At 33.4% G+C, this 20,904-nt stretch overlaps 1 non-coding gene across 1 annotated transcript; it reads right to left on the bottom strand.

The window, feature by feature from the left end:
• Window positions 1–6,862: 6,862 nt before the first annotated feature.
• Window positions 6,863–6,969, bottom strand: LOC121208751 (small nucleolar RNA R71). Its single transcript, XR_005903876.1, has one exon. It is a non-coding gene; the product is annotated as a small nucleolar RNA R71 (small nucleolar RNA).
• Between the last annotated feature and the right edge of the window lie 13,935 nt (window positions 6,970–20,904).

Genomic DNA, 20,904 nt, shown 5'->3' with positions numbered 1-20,904 from the left:
AAATCGAACGTGAAAATATTTATTTTATTATTATTTTATTATCTAAAGCATGTTAGTATTACTTTATAAAAAATTTGTTAAGAAACTTTACCGTTTGCATGTTTAATTCGATAAAAATGACTAAATTAAAAAAGGTGAAAAAGTAGAGTTCTAGTAGCTAAAAGCATCAAATAACTATAGAAATTTTATGTAAGAGTCCTTATGTGGTAATTATACCATTAATGAAGTTAGTGGATGTACATGGCTTGGCATTAAAGAAATTTTAATGTTTAAAAAGGTTAATTAAGTAAATTGATAAATAATGGAAAATGTAAAAACAATAAGCTATCATATTTCTTATTTATTTTATCCATGGCTGAATACACCATTAAAGAAGTAAAATAAAATTTGGCAAGTTCATCCTTGTGCATGTAAGTGATTCTAGTCCCATTTTTAATGATTTCTATGTTTTCGAAATCGTTGTAGCATAATCTAGCTAGACTGGGGACTAATTTGTAAAATTTTTAAAAGATTAGGGTTTTTCCATGAATGAATATAGGTTTTTTTTATGTTTTATGGAAGAAAATGGTTAGTTGTTGTCAGATAAACAACTTATGTTAAGTGATTTTTGATAAAATTATCAATTAGGGATTAAATTGAAAAATAGAAAAATATACATGGTAAAATTGTGAAATAAATGAAATGCAGGGGTTACTAAGGACCTATATGGAATTTTACTATAACGGGTTAAGGGTGAATTGCATGAATTTTCATTTTATGAGCTTAGGATTAAATTGAAATGAAATCAAACTTATAAGGGCAAAAATGTAATTTTGTTAAAATATGAGTTTGGGTTAAATTGAAAAAAATAATTTTTGAATTGAGCTGAATTTATTTTGTTTAGATCAAGATAGATCACATATGGCTCTAGATTGAGGCAAAGAAAAAGCTTCAGATTAATCGACTTCATTTCTACGTTTATCGTTGAGGTAGGTTCGTACATTTAAATAGAATTTTAAATTATGGTTTAAATGTTATTGTTGTATAATATCAAATTGTGTCTTGACAGAAAAATCCAAGGCGTCTCGACAATCATCGAACTATGAAAATGGATAGCTCCAGCTATCAAATTATGAAAAGGGATGGTGACGATCAGCAACAACGAAAAGGAATGGTGACGACCATCGAACTATGAAAAGGGATGGCTTCGGCTATCGAATCATGAAAAGGGATAGATTTGGCTATCAAATTATGAAAAGGGATGGTGATGACCATCAACAATGAAAAGGGATGGTGATGACCATCAAATTATGAAAAAGGATAGCTTCGACTATCGAATTATGGAAAGGAATGGTATCAAACATCTTGTTATTACTTCATGTAAGTTTCGGTAAAATTTTTCTATACAAATTACCTTGTTACAATGGAATGTAGGAAGTATGTGTTTTCTTGACAATGAAAAATATGAATACATATGATTTAAGTTTATTAACCATTTTATTCTTATGTTAAATGGTTATATATGTATTTTTTTTTAAGATTGTGAAATATGTTGACAAGCATAGATTATACGTTACGAGCTTACTAAGCCTTTACGTTTTGGTTATAATGGCATGTATAGGTGTTTGGTTAATGTTAAAGGCATTTTGTTTTGGCTTGTAAATTTGGTATTTTGAATGATGAAATGGTGTTTAGTTAACATATATATTTGACCTTGTAATGGTTATTGTTTTGGTGTTTGTGGGTACTATATGATGGAAATTAAAAATGGTAGTTAAACATGTTTGTTATACTTTGTCTTTTAATATGTTTGAATGCAGTGATTTGGTATATTGGTTATAAATGACATATATGGCTAATGGTGTTAGGTCTACAATAGCATATTCGGTACTTTTGGTGTGAATTTGATTGGTAAATAAAGTGGTAAGTTTGGGCATAAATTTAGTATAAGTTAGTTTAACATTTGGCCAAATTGTGCATATCAGGTACTTGTTTAATTGTTATAATTGAGGTTGATTTTGGCATATTGGTTGTATGATTATGTACCTTAATTAGATAACTTTTTATGGCATGGTTTAGTGCACTTTGGAGAACATGATTATAGGTGGAAATTTGGTTGTAGGTATGTGCATATTAAGGTGAGAAAAAAGGCTTAGAAATGGCCTATTTTTCGTCCATATGGCCAGACACACGGATGTGTGTCTCAGTCTTGTGTTCCCTATAACTTACAAAGGATTGCAAGCCAGGCTATTCCACGGCCTAGCACATGGCCCGACACACGGGCATGTGAGACCATTTCAAATGGTACACATCCTAGCACATAGGCATGTGGCTTGGCCATGTGACCCAGGTTAGTGACTTACATGGGCACAGACATGGGTTGGGACACGGTCCTGTGTCCCTACTTCGAATGTCGACACGGCCTGGGACACGGGTATGTCTCTCGGCCGTGTGAGTCACATGGGCGTGTCTCTCGGCTATGTGAGTCATACGGCCTAGCCACACAGCCGTGTGACCTCTATAGTTTAAAAATTTTCAACTCTTTTTCAAAAAATTCTATATGTTTCCAATTTAGTCCTGATTTATTTCTAATGTGTTTTTAGGGCCTCGAGGGCTCGTATAAGGGACAATATATATGTCTTTGATTGCTTTTGCTATAGTTGATGATTTGAATTAAATTTTTTAAATTTTTTATTATTTTGAATTGAAATCTCTGGTAATGCTCCGTAACCCCATTTCAGCGATGAATACGGGTTAGGGGTGTTACACTGCATCACAAGTTCCACGTGCACTCATTATGTTATCTACATTATAGAATTTTATGTATCAGTTCAAATTTCTTATCAAATGTTTTATGTTAAAAAAAGTCTTATCAGAGTATTTTTCAGAAGTGCTATAGTTTGGACTAGAGCATTAGTATTTCTAATACTACAATTTCGTTTCTAACTATGTAGTTTAACTAAGAAGAAATACTTACAGGATCGACGCCGAAGACTCGATATTCCATGAACTTATTTTTCAAATTAAAGTAGAAATGGGTTTTGTTTGGAAAATAGTTTTCACAAAAAAAAAATTGAACCCAAAATTTCATATCCCAAGTTTTGCAAATTTGGAGATGTTACTACAAGTTGATTGGAAATCTTGAATTTCTATGTTTTGTAAAACATCGTAAACTCTATTTACAAAAAAACTCGATTTATTTGAAAGTATATCTTACGTAGCTATTTTATTGAAAATGTTGTTTGTTTTACATTCTTTTAAAAATGCATAACTTTGAAGCGAAAATTCTTAGAAAGTTGAATTTTGGAAAACACAGTTTGTTGTTTTGAAATTCACTGTTTTATAGAAAAATGAATATTGTCGATAAATTGTTTAAACAATAGCACACAAAAAATAGAATTAGAGTTCAAAATAAAAACAGTCCAAAATCTCCAAGTAGTCCAAACTTTTCCAAAACTCTCAAACCCAAATTTAAATAAATTAAATTTATGAAAATGTTATTTTAATCGAGCTCCCATCGCACTGACTTGCCTAAGTTTGAAGATTACCTAAAAGTGGTAGAGAACAAAAAGTGAGTTTTTATAACTCAGGGCGTAACAAATTATACAGAAGACAATCAGTTATAAATTTATATATTTATTAGAAACAAAGATTTTCTGAACATAATAGATGCAGAAATATAATCCTACCCCCATCCGCTATACACCATCTCTGACAATCCCAACACACCATATTGGGTATTATATACCCATCCAACCCTGCACACCACATAGTGTCGGTATGACACTTCTCAGAATATCTTCAGCTGAGCTGCCAGTTTGTTAGGTGATTTATTATTGTTTATAGAAATATGTGTGGCTGAGCCACCAAATACGATAGGTTGTAACTGCCTACACTTCCTCCATATAACAAACCCCATCCCAGATGTAAATGTAAAACTAACAACTATCATATATGCCTACAACGTACAGGCTTATAATGACAGATACAGAACATATATTTTTTTCAGATAAACATAGCATATTATAGATTTTACCTATCTTATTTCATTTCAAATGTATGTATTTATAGCAAATTCTTGCTAATAGATAGTCAAAATTCATTTTTTAGAGCTTAATTAACAACATACTGACCCAATGGAAAGCCTACTATCGATCCAAAATATGTTTATGGCCCTACAAACATGGCCTCATACATGCCTGTGTGCCCATATGACCCAAATAGTATCTTACCCGGTCCAGAACACTGTCGTGTGGCGTCGAATGTGCAATTTTTTTTTGCTTTTGCCGTTCGCTATTTTTCATGTTTTTCGTTACACACCTGATCCAATTTTACGAGTAATCAACTACGAGATCTCAAGAACTTACATGCATTGAATAGAGCACCAAATCAATAATGAAAATGAATGATTAAAGGACAAAGTCCCCGATTTTTTACAATAACAGTACCAAACGAAACCTAATTGAATAGCACGAAACACCACGGCCCCTCAAATCAGAACCAAAACTTTCCCTTGCATGAGAACGACAACACCCAAGCCTTATTCCTCTGATGGATTGATCGATCCATGACCTTCACCTAAATAATCCAAACGATCAGTATTGAAAATCGTTGGACTTAAACCTAATTTAGCAACATAACAAATAACGAAATGAAAGACTTCACTAGTAGGAAAAATATATATTGAACAAACTAATAACTCTTGAAAAGAGTTATATTTCATTCTTTAGACCTTGCTAATTGGTTGTACTTAGGTACTTTTAGTGGCGCGTTAGGACATTTTAATAGTATTTTTTATCATTTGCATTAAGAGCTTGGACTGTATTTACATGTTAGATACTTTTAATTGCGTGTAGAAGGGTTATGTTTGGTGGTTTGGCAAGTGCAGGATGTAGAGAAAGAAATAAATGAGTGAAGGTTTGTTGGGGCAAAAGGTTGGATAGTTTGCCACCTTGTATTTCATGGCAATTAAGGAAGATGTCCGAGTCAACACTCAATGCATACCAATCTCAGCTCAACTCTACTTGTACCAAAAAATTTTGCCTAAAAAAAAAAGCGTTATCGTGGGTTGTTGGAGCTACCATAGGAAGAAATTGTTATAAAAGCCAAATGAGGAAACCCTAAGGGTGTGGAGATTCAGAGGCAACAATAGAGGGTTGCGGCTGAGTAAAGACATAAAAAAGAAGCTAAACGTAGCCCCTCTCAGCCACCACAGGACACGGTACTTCTGGATTATGGATTGGTTTGGCAACAGTCATCTTCCAAAGTTCTTCCATTATTTCTTAATCTATTCTCCTTTGAATTGAATTGATCAAAACAATGTTGGATGTTATTTTGAACTTCAATTTTATTCACCAACACATGAATTAAATCTTATAGGGTTGGGATTACATGATGAAACTTTTATTTTCTTTGATGGTTGAAGCATATATTTGATTTAATCTACTATTTCATTCAATTACTTTTATTTCCTAGTTGTATGCATATAGCCCCTAGACATAGATGAGTGTATAGTATGCCCATAAACTAAATATAATTCTGAAAAGGTTGGATTAGTTGGACTGAAATTGAATGATACAAGTGGGTATTTGACCAAATACCTGCAGTAGACTCTAGACCTACTACAACGTTTGTATAGAATGAAGACAAAATATGCAGGGTGTCATGCTAAGGCCTATAAACACAGGCCAAGTAACCTGAGATCTTGCTCTCAAAAGAATAAGATCACATTAGGTCTCTTCTGAGTAGTAGGTTAAATACCATTTTGCAAACTTATTATTGAAAGTAAGGGCAGATTCTTAGTAATCCCAACCTTCCAATCAACATTGTAGACCTTCTATCATTTGCCGTAGTATCTTTGCCATAGCATTCTTAGTTATTTATTTATTCTCTCGCATTTTATTCACGTAATTATTCTCGTAATCTCCATTGCATTTTTACTCTTTATTTGCCTTAATATTTTTCGATATTAATTCGTATACTTTTTGCACTTCTCCTTATTATTTTAATTTACCACTACGTACTTAATGCGGTTTTGCAATAACATTAATCATTATCATAACTTGACCTTTTCTATACCTAATCTGATCCCTGTGCAGATTATCTCACTTATCACTTTATTACTTAATTCTAATATCATATTCACACACGACAAGTTTTTGGTGCCATTGTTGGGGATTGACAATTTGGTGTAATTTGGTTTGGTTATTTTATTTATTTTCATTAATTTATTTAACTTAGTTTAATTTAATTTTTACAAGTTTGCCATCTGTGCGTGAGAAGAGGCATTCTTGCTAACAAATAATATCCTTTTGGTCTAGAGCTTGAAAGAACTTGACGAAGAAGACGGAAAGAACTGCAAAAATTGGCTAGGAACGGGAATGATCCTAGCCTTAATGATAATCCGAATGGTCCTGATGCTAATCCTCCCATTTGTAGGGTGATACTTGGTTTGAATGGTAATTTCAATGGTCAAGGTGACAATCCTCATGTTCGTGGGGGTGATAGATGATCAAGATAGGACAATCCGAGAACATGTTGTGCCAATTTTGGATGACCTGAATCAAGGGATAGTCAGACCACAAATACAGGCTCAGAAGTTTCAGCTAAAACTGGTAATGTTTTAATATTGCTAATAGTAGGATAGTTTTGTGGACTGTCTACTGAAAATCCAAGACTGCTTTTATGACTTTTTCCAGAGGTTTGTGACTTGTTTAGGTAATAGAGTATTCCTGAAAGAACTCTACGACTTAAATTGTTTCCATATTCTTTAAAATATTATGCGAGAGCATGGTTGAATGCTTTGCCATCAGGAACAGTGGCATCATGGAATGATCTTTGTCAGAGGTTTTTGCCACAGTATAATCCCCCAAATATGAATGTCAAGCTTAGAAATGACATCACATCTTTTCGGCAATTGGAGGAAGAAACACTATATAAAGCTTGGGAATGATTTAAAGACCTAATTTAGAAATTTCTAATGCATGGATTCCAACACTAGACTCAGATAGAGATATTCTATAATGGGCTGGATGCACATACGAGGATGGTCGTTGATGCATTGACCAACAGTACTTTGTTGGATAAATGTTATAATGAAGCATATAAGATTTTGGAAATAATTGTCATCAATAATTATCAATACCCTAACACAAGGGTTGGGACGGGCAAGAGAGCTATCGGTAATATAGAGCTGGACACAATCACTTCGTTGACAGCCTAGGTATCTTCTTTAGCAAATATGATTAAAACAATGAAAAGGCCTACTACAATCAAAGAGATAAAATCAACTGAACTATTGTGTGTTTATTATGGTGAAGATCATGTGTTTGATGAATGCCCATCAAATCCAGCATCCGTGTGCTACATGGGTAATTTCAACCAAAATAATAACCCCTATTCCAACACGTATAATCCTGGGTGGAAGCAACATCTGGACTTTAGTTGGAATAATCACGGGGTGGGGAATTTTAACAATAAAACAAATAGAATGCCATCAATGCACCTCTTAGTTATACTCAACCTATGTCGAGGAAAAATGTCTAGTAAGGTCAGGCATCAATTTCATCATCATCATCACCATCATCAATTAAAGCCTTGCTGAAGAAATATATGGCTAAGAATGATGTTGTAATTCTGAGTCAGGCTGCGTCTCTCTAAGCTCTTGAGAATCAAGTGGGGCAAATAGTGAATGCTTTCAATTCGAGACCACAAGAAGTGTTGCAAAGTGATACTAAGAATTTGAAATCACAAGGGAAGGAGTAGTGCAAGGCCATCACTCTTAGAAGCAGAACTCAGCTTATTAACGTTGCTCAATATGCCACGACAGAAGAGGATGATTCGAAAAACAACCAAGTAAAGATCCCATAATCATTTGAAAAACATACTGAACCTAAAACGGGTAAGCAACAAAATGTTGTGGCAGAATCAAAAAATGTTGTCAACAAGAATGCCACGATAAAAAAAATCAGCAACCTGAAGGATGACCACCTTTACCCTTTCCTCAGTGATTTCATAATTCCAAGTAAAATATTTAGTTCAAAAGATTTTTGAAGGTTTTGAAGCAACTCCATATCAACACATCACTGGTTGAAGCTTTGGAGCAAATGCCCAACTACTTGAAATTTATGAAAGATATATTGTCAAAGAAGCGCAGAATGGGAGAATTGGAGATTGTCATTCTCATTGAAGGGTGCACAGCAATATTGAAGAATAAATTACCTCCTAAGTTGAAGGACCCAGGGAGTTTCACTATCCCATGTTCAATTGGAAATAATTATGTTGGTAAGTTATTATGTGATTTAGGAGCGAGTATAAATCTAATACCTATTTTAAGGAAGCTAGGAATTGGAAAAGCAAGACCTATTATGTTGTAACTGGTTAATCGAACCTACGCGCATCTGGAAGGTAAAATTAAAGATGTGCTAGTAAGAGTAGTTAAATTTATCTTTCCTATGGAGTTCGTTATTTTAGAATGTGAAGCTGACCAATATGTGCTATTGATAGGACATTAATTGATGTACAGAAAGGCGAGCTAACCATCACGATTTTGGGCTTAGTTAGAATAGTGGTTTCGGGACCACAAATTCGAAGTTAAAAAATTATTTTAATATTATTTTGGGTATTATAACATGATTATATGAGTGCATGAAAATTTTGGTGAATTAATTTTAGTTTTTGTGAGCTTAATTGAGAAAAAGGACTAAATCGCATAAAGGGTAAAAGTTGTGATTTGCTAGCTAAATATGTTAAATAGCTAGAGAACCAAAATTTGGGGTCTTTAAAGAGAAAATAGACCTTTAAGAAAGGCTACGCTAGCCATAGAGAGAAAGAAAGTAGAAAAGTCAAAATTAGGTGAAGTTGGTAACTTAATTTTGACTAGAAATAAAATAAAATAAAACAAAAGGTATCATCTTTTCATCTCTCTTCTTCCCCACCGAAGATACTTTCAAAGCTCAAAAATCAGTCACTCTTCACCCTTGCAAATGAAGAAAATCAATATTTTGGCTTAAATCAGAAAGTACGTGGTTATGGACTAAAATGGAGTAATTAGCCGAAATTGCATTCGAGGTAAGTTGGTGTGATTAAATAAGCATGTTATCCATGTTATTGTTAAAATTACATGAAATCTATCTTGCTTTGGTTATATTGAATTATATGTTGATGATATTGAGTATGATAAAAGTGATGCCAAACGTTAATAACATTCATGTGAAGATAGAATACATTAGAAATTTGATGGAATATGATATTCCATATAAACGAGTAAGTTGTACGTAAATAATGCTAATTCAATATTATCTTGTATTGGACGATTAGTATGGTATGAATTGTTGATTTGCGTTGGGAATGAGAATTTATATAATGAAGACTTCCGGTTGAAGATTAGGAATAGATTTGGATATTCATGCAATGACATTGGGTGATATATGTGCTAGTGTAAGACATGTCTGGGACATGCATCGACCTCAAGATATACCAGCCAGTGCAAGACATGTCTGGGACATGCATCGGCATTGAGACAAGAGCTAGTGTAAGACATGTCAGGGACATGCATCGACCTCGAGATATACAAGCTACTGTAAGACCTATCTGGGACATGCCATCGACACCGATAGATGAGAGCCAGTGTAAGACCTATTTGGGACATGGCATAGGCCTCAATATATGAAAGTCAGTGTCAGACCTGTCTGGGACATGGCATTGACTTTGATGTGCTAGCCAGTGTAAGACCATATCTGGGACATGGCGTTAGCATCTTATCCCATGTTTGGGGCTAATGAATATCCTGTAGTATTCCAAATGGTTTAACGGAAGATTTGTGGTTTGTATCAAAATGAAAGAACTTATGACCATGCAGTGAGTGGTACAGGTACCTAAATGAGAATTACGAAATACGAGCTTGATTTACATTGTAACACCTCTTACCCATATCTAAGATCGGGACAGGATATGAGGCATTACCAGACTTAAACATACATAATCACATAAAATCAGCCAGAAAATTTTGTCCAAAACAAAAACATTCATAGATATGTATGACGTCCCTTAAACGGGCTTACGAGGCCCTATACATGCATCAAAGATGAATCGAGACTAAACTGGAAACTTTAAAAACTTCTGGGAAAACATAAAAAATTTCATCATGAAACAGGGTCACACGCCCATGCGGGTAGGCCGTGTGGTCACACATGCTCGTGTGGCTTGGAACACGCTCGTGCCCTTAGCCCGTGTAACTCTCTGTTTATGACGTTATCACCAAATTTGGGGCACACGGCCAAAGCACAAGCCCATGTCCCAAGGCCGTGACCCTCACATGGCAGAGACAGACAACCGTGTCTCAGCCAGTGTGGCTAATTTGAAGTTAAAGTACAAGATGCAGGGGACACACGGCTTAGACACACGTCCGTGTGTCTACTCGTGTGGACAAATACAAGGCTATTTTCCAAGCCATTTGCCACCCATAGTTGTACACATACACTTATACATCTCTATAGCAATTAACATAATTAATTGAGCAATTGTACATCCACAATCAAGGCACAAGTATGGCATCCTCACAACAACACATGCATGCACATGACATTTCTCTTATTCAAGTCCAAACTTACCAAAACACATATAATATATATAATTGGTTTACCTCCAATTTATCCATTTATAATGTGGTTATCAACATGCCAACAAATCTAATTTAAATCTTCAAGCATTCATGCCTTACAACAAAATCCACGTCTTCAAAGCTTTGGCACATACATGTATATAAAATTTGATTTACGACCATTTAACCCATATAAGCAAATTTGCATGGCTACCCGCAACATCAATATATTAACATTTACAAGCCAATACATTTCACTAACTTATAAAGACATATTCACAAAGGGACTTAGTCCCTATACATGCCATAAACTTAAGAGGGTTGCATCCGTTTTTACCTAACGTGATAACTTGATAGTGTGATGACATCTCCGACGATCTCCAACCCGAGCTAGCAAAATTAACCTATAAGAGATGGGAAAGGGAGGGGAGTAAGCTATAAAGCTTAGTAAGTTCATATGAAAATAATAATCAATTTTATTAATATGCTTTTACCAAATTCTTACAACATGCTCTCAAGGTATCACAATTATAATTGCATTTTATTCCACTATTTGATCAAATTCTAGTCAAGCTATCTACTCGAGTCATAGATACAAAATTATTTATATCTGGAGCTATGGAGCTCCAAATTAAGATCCGTTAATTTTCCCTAAAACTAGACTCACTTAAATTCCTACAATAAAATTTTCAAAATTTTTAGTTTAGCCAATTTGTACAGTTTATTCTTCAAAATTAACCCTTTTTTGCTGTTTGACAGCTCTGACCCCTCTTCGCTAAAAGTTAATTATCTCCTCATATGGGATTCAAATGATGTTCCCATTTGTTTATTTTCAAAATAGACTCATTAAGGAATATAATAATATAAATTATAACCCATAATTATTTTTTTACAATTTTTTTATGATTTTTCCAAATCAGAATAGGGGATGCCAAAAATATTCTGACTCTATCTCACGAAAATTCAAATATCTCATATTCTTATATTTTTTTCTTATACTGTTATTCTATGTGAAACTAGGCTCAATAAGCTTTAATTCCATATTTTATTCAATCTCTAACTCACTTTCTATTATTTTTAGTGTATTTTCAAAGTTGGACTACTACTGCTGTCCAAAACTATTTTAGTATAAAATAATGATAACTAAGTCAATAAAGCTTTTACCAATCACTCCAACCATCATGGTATAAATACATATCTTACATCGTTCATATCCTTACCAATAATGCATCATAACCTGAATTTGCTTCACATGAGTTGTATGTGCATACCTGTACCACTCGTAATACGGTCACATACTTTCTCGTTTTGAACGTACCCGTTGGATCATTCAGAATACCAAGGGTTACTTGGAAATCTCATACATATAGCAACGTTTCAATGCTATATCTCCAATATGGTCTTACATGAAATATCATATCGACGCCATGTCCCTGACATGGTCTTATACGAAATCACATACCGAGGCCATATCCCGGATCTAGTCTTATACGGAATCTTAATAACTTTATTGTTTGACATTTGTACCCTATTCATCTCTAAGATTCATTCGGGATTTCTCATTCATCGAAACTTCGTCAAAATCATCATTGATAAATTCATAGAAACAAATGTACAATTCATGCAATATCGAAACATAAAATACATAACATAAGGTAGTATCATTTACACATGAACTTACCTCGATACCAAGGTTATCAAAAAGGGACCTAACCATCGATTCCTCGTTTTTTCCCCGTTCTAGGTTCGAACCTCATTTTCCTCGATATATAATGTCACATTTAGTCTAATTATTAGTCACATTATTCAATGTGGTCCAAATATCATATTTTTTTAAAATTACATTTTTGCCCCAAAACTTTGTCATAATTACACTTTTGCCCCTAGGCTCGTAAAATGAAATGGACTCAATTTCTTTGTTACCCAAGCCTAGCCAAACCATTTTCATAACTATAGCATCTCATAATTTTCATTAAAACACACTCTTACTACACATTTTATAACTTTTTCAAAACGGTTCTTTTTGGACGTTTTCACCAAAAATTACTTAACAAAGGATGTTCATCTAACACCCAACATTCATTTTCTACCATTAGACATCAAAACACATGCATGTCATTCATGGGTAAATTTTTAGACATGATCTCTAGCTTAAAATAATGGTAGAAATAGGTAAATCGAGTTACGGGAACTTAAAAAATGTAAAGAACTTTGAAAAGGGGGCTAGGGATCACTTACTATTGAGCTTGGAAGCTTGAACAAAACCATAGCCATGGATTTCATGGGGGTTTTGGCTAGAGCAAGAAGATGGAGGCCAATTTTGGCTATTTTGGGCTTTTAATTCATCTATTTACTAGATTACCTAAATGCCCTTAACTTAAAAATTGTTCATTTGACCTATCTCATGCTCATTTTTGTCCAACAAATGTCCAATGGTCCAATTACTATATAAAGACCATTAATTTACAATCCATAGCAATTTGACACCTTTAACATCTAGAACTCACATTTTGCACTTTTTACGATTTAGTCCTTTTGAACAAATTAAGTGCCCAAACGTCAAAATTTTTAAACGAAAATTTCACAAATTCATTCCGTGAAATCATAGACCATAAAAATACAATAAAAATAAATTTTCTTCTGTCATATTTGTGGTCCCAAAACCACTATTTCGACTAGGCCCAAAATCGGGATGTCACATACTTTGTATGTTTAGTAAGGAAGGAAAGTGAGTAAGTTATGCTTATGACCATCCATGTATTTTACATGAAATTGATGAGATGTGAATTCAGTTCATGTTGTATGATTAATAAGGAATGAATATGAGTAAGTATAGTGTATGAGCATGTTGAGTAACACAGGTATCTATGCCAAACTCATGAGAAATGATTTCGGTTTGTGATGCACATTTGGTGAGGATGTAAATAGGTAAGTCATACCTATGAGAATGATTTTGTGATGCAATTATGATTATAGGTCTATACTTATGATGTATAAACATGTATTTTTACCAATGTGGTGAAAATGAAATAATAAGGTGTGATAAACTTAGTATGATTAATTTACACTAAAACAGTTTTGGACAGCAGCAGCAGTCCGACTTTGAAAATCCACCAAAAATTGTGGAAATTGAGTTAAAGGTTGAATAAAATATGAAATTAAATCTTAATGAGTCTAGGTTCACATAGAAGAAACGGTGTAGCAACAGAGTTTCATATTATGAAATATTTAAATTGTTGTGAGACAGAGTCAGAATGATTTCAAAATCCCCTGTCCTGATTTAGGAAAATCATTAAAAATGGTAAAAAAATAATTATGGGTTAAAATTTATATGATTATAATTTTTGATGAGTCTATTTTCAAAAAAAAACAAACAGGAACATCATTTGAATCCCGTGTGAGGAGATAATTAATTTTTAGTAAAGAAAGGTTGAAGCTGTCAACTAGCAGAACAGGGGTGACTTTGAAGACTAAACTATACTAATTGGCTAAACTAAAAATTCTGAAAATTTTATGGTAAGAATATATGTGAGTTTAATTTTTGGGAAAATTAGCAGATCTTAATTTGGGGTCCTGTAACTCCAGATATAAATAATTTAGGTACTGTGACTCGAGAAAATAGCTTGACCTAAACATAGAAAAAAAAAAGCAACTATGATAGTACTACCTTGAGATCATGTTGTAAGAATTGGTGGAAGCATATTGATAAATTGCTTATTATTTTCATATGGACTTACTAAGCTTGAAGCTTACTCCCTCCTTTCCATTTCTTTTAGCTTGTCAGGTTAGCTCGAGGTTAGAGAGCGTCTGAGGCAGCATCACACTATCAAGTCACTACCTTTGGAATAATGAAGCATATATTAGAATTTTCAAGTGAGTGGCATGTATAGAGATCTAGTTTATTGACATGTGTTATTTTGCTTTGGCCAAATGTATTGACTTATATTGAGTTATACGTATATGGCCATGAAATGTCGCTCATATTGATTATGGCTTGTAAACCTAGATATTCATGTCATGTTTAATATTTATGATGTGATTATGTTTGTTTGCCATGCTTGTTTGGTAATATGACATGTGTATTGGATGCATGCTCAATGACCAATTGAGGTGGTCATAGCCATGAAGTAATTGCGCGTTATAAAATAACGTGATAATGGTTGAACATGAGTGCTTGATGGATAAATTGGTAACCATAGTATAATGGTAAAAGTGGTCATCAAGATGACAAGTCTTATGAATGTGAATTAAGGAATCTAGACTTGGTTTTGCATGAGTAGATGCATTGTTTATAAGAGGAAATGTTAATGTTATGAATATGGCTTAATAAAGGTTGTTTAATCACTAACATGATGCCATGAATTGTGGTTTTGATATGTATAAGGTTGTAATGGTTTATGGGTAACATGAAGGCTTGGAAAATAGCCTAAGTGTTGACTACACGGGCCGAGATAGGGTCGTGTGTCTCAACCGTGTGAGAGACACGGCCTGGAGACACGGGCGTATAGCCTGGCCGCGTGGTTCAATTTGCATGCTGACATCATAAACAGAGAGTTACACGGCCTGACAACACGGGCATGTCAAAGGCACACGAGCGTGTCCCTATGTCCACACGGGCGTGTGACCTTATTTCATAGAAAGAAATTTTCTAAGTTTTCCCAAAACTTTCTAAGGTTTTCGATTTAGTCCCTTACTACTTTCAATGCATGTTTAGGGCTTCGTAGGCCTGTGTATGGGACATTATGCATGTGTATGAAAATTTTTGAATTGAAAGAAATTTTGTAGCCTAGTTTTTACATGTTTGTGAACAATTAAGTTCGGTAATGCCTCGTACCCTGTTCCAGCGTCGGACACGAGTAAGGGGTGTTACAAACCATGAGGGTAAATGATCAGCAGGTTACCTTCAATATGTTTACTACTTTAAAATGTGTTGATGTTAATGATGTATGCCATGCCATTGAGTTGATAGAAATAGTAGTGGAGGAATTCACCAGCTATTGCCATAGCAATTCTGATAGTGATGAAGACTCACTTGAGTAGAGTGATACAATAAGTTTTGAGGAATTCAGTGAATTTATGGAAGCCAAACAGATAGACAAGGGAAGAGGTTTGAAACCTTGGATTTATCAAATTGACCTTTGAATCCTCCTAAACCTTCTATAAAGAAACCCCTTACACTGGAGTTAAAACCTTTGCCGCAGCATTTGAAGTTTGTATATTTGGGTGAAAACAGTACTTTGTCGGTAATAATTTCTATGGAGCTGACACCCGAGAAAGAGGCAAGGTTGTTAGAAGTTCTTCGTTGATTTAGGAAGGCATTGGGATAGACCTTGGCTGATATAAAAGGAAATTAGCCCTACATTCTGCATGCATAAGATTTTTTTTGGAGGGTTGCCCTAGCAATTCTATTGAACAACAGAGAAGACTAAATCTGATCATGAAAGAAGTTGTCAAAAAATAGATTATTAAATGGCTTGATGCTGGCATTATTTACTCGATTTCAGGCAGCTCATGGGAAAGTCCTATGCAATGTGTACCCAAGAAAGGAGGTGTCACAGTGATAAGTAATGATAATAATGAGATTATACCAACTCGCATTGTCACGGGATGGAGAGTATGTATGGATTACCACAAGCTTAACAAGGCAACTAAGAAGGAGCACTTTTCCCTACCATTCATTAATTAAATGTTGGATAGATTAACTGGAAAAGCTTTCTACTATTTTTTGAATGGTTATTCAGGATATAATCATATTGCCATAGCCCCCAATGACCAAGAGAAGACAACTTTCACATGTCCATATGGTACTTTTGCATTCAGACGGATGTTGTTCAGGTTATGTAATGCCCCGAAAACTTTTCAACATTGTATAATGGTCATATTCTCTGACATAGTGGAAAATTTTCTTGAAGTCTTCATGGACGATTTTTCTGTGTTAAGGAATAATTTTGAAGATTGTTTGAAAAATCTGGAATTGGTTCTACGCCACTGTAAATAAATGAATCTTGTTATAAATTGGGAGAAATATCACTTCATGGTTCATGAAGGAATTGTCCTGGGGCATAGGATATCACAGGGGGAATTGAAGTGGACAGAGCAAATATTGAAGTGATAGAAAAATTACCACCTCCCACCAATGTCATGGGTATTAAAAGTTTTTTAGGTCATGCAGGTTTTTATAGAAGATTCATTAAGGATTTTTCAAAGATATATAAACCCTTCTGCACTTTGTCGGAGCAAAATAGACCTTTCAATTTTGATGAACATTATTTGGTAGCCTTTGAAGACTTAAAGAAAAAACTTATAGCAGCACCAATTGTAGTAGCTCCAAAATGGACATTGCCTTTTAAACTCATGTGTGATGCCAATGATTATGTTGTGGAAGCCATGTCGGGGCAAAGGAAAGACAAAATACTATGAGCAATATACTTTGCTAGCAAAACTTTATCAGAAGCACAACTTAACTACACCACCGCGGAAAAGGAGTTATTGGCTGTGGTGTTCGTGTTCAATAAATTTTGTTCTTATCTAGTTGGTATAAAGGTCATAGTCTACACAGATCACTCTACTATTAAGTATATAATTAACAAGAAAGATGCTAAGTCGAGGTTGATTAGGTGGATATTGTTGATGCAAGAGTTTGACTTGGAAATTAGAGATCGAAAAGGGGACTAAGGATCAAGTGGCTAATCACTTGTCGAGGTTAGAATCTGGAAGTAAAGGTGATCATGATACACTTATTAAAGAAGAATTTCCTGATAAGAAACTGTTAGTTGCCATGGCATTACCTTGGTATGCTGGCATAGTGAACTATTTAGTGAGTGGTGTGTTGCGACCCGATCTCAACAGCCAGAGGAGAAAAAAATTTCTTCATGATGCCAAGCATTATTATTGGCATAAACCCTTCTTATTTAAACATTATGATGATCAAATAATAGAAAATGTGTTCCTGATGATGAAATACATAGTATTCTACAACATTTTCATTCATTTACGTACAGAGGACATTTTAGAGGGATGAGGACTGCTACCAAAGTACTTCAGTTAAGGTTTTATTGGCCAAGACTATTCAAGGATGCTCATTAATTCTATCAGTCATGCAACCATTGTCAGATAATAAGAAATCTATCTAGGAGACACAAAATGTCATTGCAAAGTATACTGGAGATTGAGTTGTTTGATGTTTGGTGAATAGAATTTATGGGTCCATTTCTACTGCTAGTGGGCAAGGTGTTCATACTGTTAGCGGTGGATTATGTCTCTAAGTAGGTCGAGGTTGTTGCCCTTCCTACTAATGATGTAAGGTCAATAATGAAGTTTTTATACAAGAATATTTTTACAAGATTTGGTACACCTAGAGCCATTATTAATGATGAGGGATCTCATTGTAATTGTAAGTAAATTATTATTTTATTATTTATTTAGTGTCTACGGGATATTAATAACGTGTTGTAAATTGACGTTTTCCCTAAATCTTAACAATGACTAGACGATTTACACCCCAGAAAGCTATTTCTCGCATAAGTCTACCACTATCATCAAACATCTTAGCTATAGGCATATTGGAACGACGGAAATGTGCAAGTGTACACAATAGCAACAAGTAATAAAGTGACAAGTAAATGTCGAGTTATCGTACCCACAAGAACTATGAAAAGAATTATTTGTGAATGCTATTTAAAACACTTTGGTGAAGAAAATATTTTGTTTGAAGAGGGTGATTAAAAACTAATATTTTAAACTAAGTAAACTAAATAAATAAATCTCAAATGCACGATTTCAAAATATGAGTTTAATCAAGATGACATTATTGTGTTTGATTAATTACATTTCTTATCATCGAATTACTAAACTTATGTTTATATTATTACGAATAAATTCACGGCAACTCGATAATTTGCTAACTTATGAACATACTCACCTACCAAAATCCATTCATCTCTTGGACATATCTCTGTGTCAATTCAATCGATTAAACAAATCTTAATAGGCAAATATGTTATATCACATACATACTTATTAAATTGAAATAATCTCTTAAACATATCCCTATGTCAATTCAAACAATTAACTCAATTTAATAAGCACATAAAAGATTATGTAAGGTGTAACGACCCAAATTTTAAGGTCATCGGAAAAGTGATTTTTTGGGTTTTTGATTCTGAAAATTAGATTCGTAAATATTTATTAGAAATATTTACAAAGTTAAGTGAGAGGTTAATTAGATTCTAATTAAGTAAATCTAGCTTAATTAAGGTTAATTTAGTGAAAGGACTAAATTGAATAAAGTGTAAAATTTTATTTATAAATTATAGAAAAGTTAAGGGACTAAGTTAACAAATAAACCTTAAGTGACAAGTGTGTGATAAGTATAAATACATATGTATTATTTTAATTGGTATAAATGTATGAATATATATGTACTTACTTATTATATAAGTAAATAATAATATATAGTAAATTATATTATATAATTAATATATTAATTAAATAAAGAATGAATAAAGAAAATAAAAGAGTATGTTATTAAATAATATACATCGATAATTTTAAATATTAAATTTTATGTAGCCAACGTAGTACCGGAAACGTCATCGAAAAAAGGGAAGGAGAAAGTGAACGAGGATATCGAGTAAACTCGAGAATTACGGTTTGTATTTCTATAAACTATGCTTAATAATTTAATAAATGTAATTGTTATTTCTTTTTAATTTATTTGTATGTATGATAAATACTGTGATAGAAAATTGTTACTGTTTCTGTATTAAAATGAAATGATTCAAATACCCTATTAACAATCTCAGGCTAAGTCAGATATAATTGGCATGCCATAGGATTGGAAGTGTTTAGGGATATTCCGACTGTGTGTCGATGAGACACTATATGTGTCGAATACTGTTACTGTTCCGGATTCGTTCCGAAGAGGTACTCTGTACCTGACTGTTACTGTTACTGTTACTGTTACTGTTACCCTTATGGTGTATTCCGGCTTCAGCCGATGAAACACTATATAATATCCCGGTGTGTGGGTTGGATCTTTGTATCCGTCCAAGTCCGAGTTATGTTAACTAAAGACAAAGACTGACTGTTATTGATTATGTGACTGTGACTGTTATATGATTATTAAAAGGTATCGAATGATATAGAATATATATAAAGAATTGCTTAATTACATTTAAGAGCTATAAGATGAAAACCAGAGATTAAGCTATTAAGATTATGAAAGTAAATGTTTTGAGTTACAATACATATAGATGGCTTATTATGCTTACAAACCGTAATTCTTGAGTTTACTTGATATCCTCATTCACTTTCTCCTTCCCTTTTTTCGATGACATTTCCGGTACTACGTTGGTTACATAAAATTTAATATTTAAAATTATCAATGTATGTTATTTAATAACACACTCTTTTATTTTCTTTATTCATTCTTTATTTAATTAATATATTAATTATATAATATAATTTACTATATATTATTATTTCCTTATATAATAAGTACATATATATTCATACATTTGTACCAATTAAAATAATACATATGTATTTATACTTACCACACACTTGTCACTTAAGGTTTATTTGTTAACTTAGTCCCTTAGCTTTTCCATAATTTATAATTAAACTTACACTTTATTCAAATTAGTCCTTTCACTAAATTAACCTTAATTAAGCTAGATTTACTTAATTAGAATCTAATTAACCTCTCACTTAACTTCGTAAATATTTCTAATAAATATTTACAAATCTAATTTTCAGAATCGAAAACCCAAAAATTCACTTTTTCGATGACCTTAAAATTTGGGTCGTTACATTTCTACTCCTTTAATAAATTTCGTCCTTGAAATTTACCTAAAAAGAGATGGGGGTACTGTGATCTCATTATATCTTCCGGTTCCCATGTTGCTTCTTCAATATTATGACTTCTCCAAAATACTTTTACTAAAGGAACTTGTTTATTATGTAATTCCTTTACTTCACGTGCCAGTATCTTAACCGGTTCTTCTTCATATGACAAATCAGGTCGAATCTTTATATCGTTAGTTGAAATCACATGAGATGGATCTGATCAGTATCTTCTTAACATAACAACATGGAAAACATCATGAATCTTCTGTAATTCAGGAGGTAGAGCTAAATGATATGCCACCGGTCTAATTCTTTCTATAATCTTATATGGTCCACTATATCGTGGACTCAATTTACCCTTCCGTCCAAATCTCAAGATTTTCTTCCAAGGAGAGACTTTAAGAAACACTTTGTCTCCAACTGAATACTCAATTTCCCGTCGTTTCAGATCTGCGTACGATTTTTGCCTATCAAAA

This window comes from Gossypium hirsutum, chromosome A10, assembly GCF_007990345.1.
Source record: "Gossypium hirsutum isolate 1008001.06 chromosome A10, Gossypium_hirsutum_v2.1, whole genome shotgun sequence".
NCBI lineage: Eukaryota > Viridiplantae > Streptophyta > Magnoliopsida > Malvales > Malvaceae > Gossypium > Gossypium hirsutum.
The sequence above is the reverse complement of the archived record's forward strand: the minus strand, read 5'-3'. Positions and strand labels throughout refer to the sequence as shown.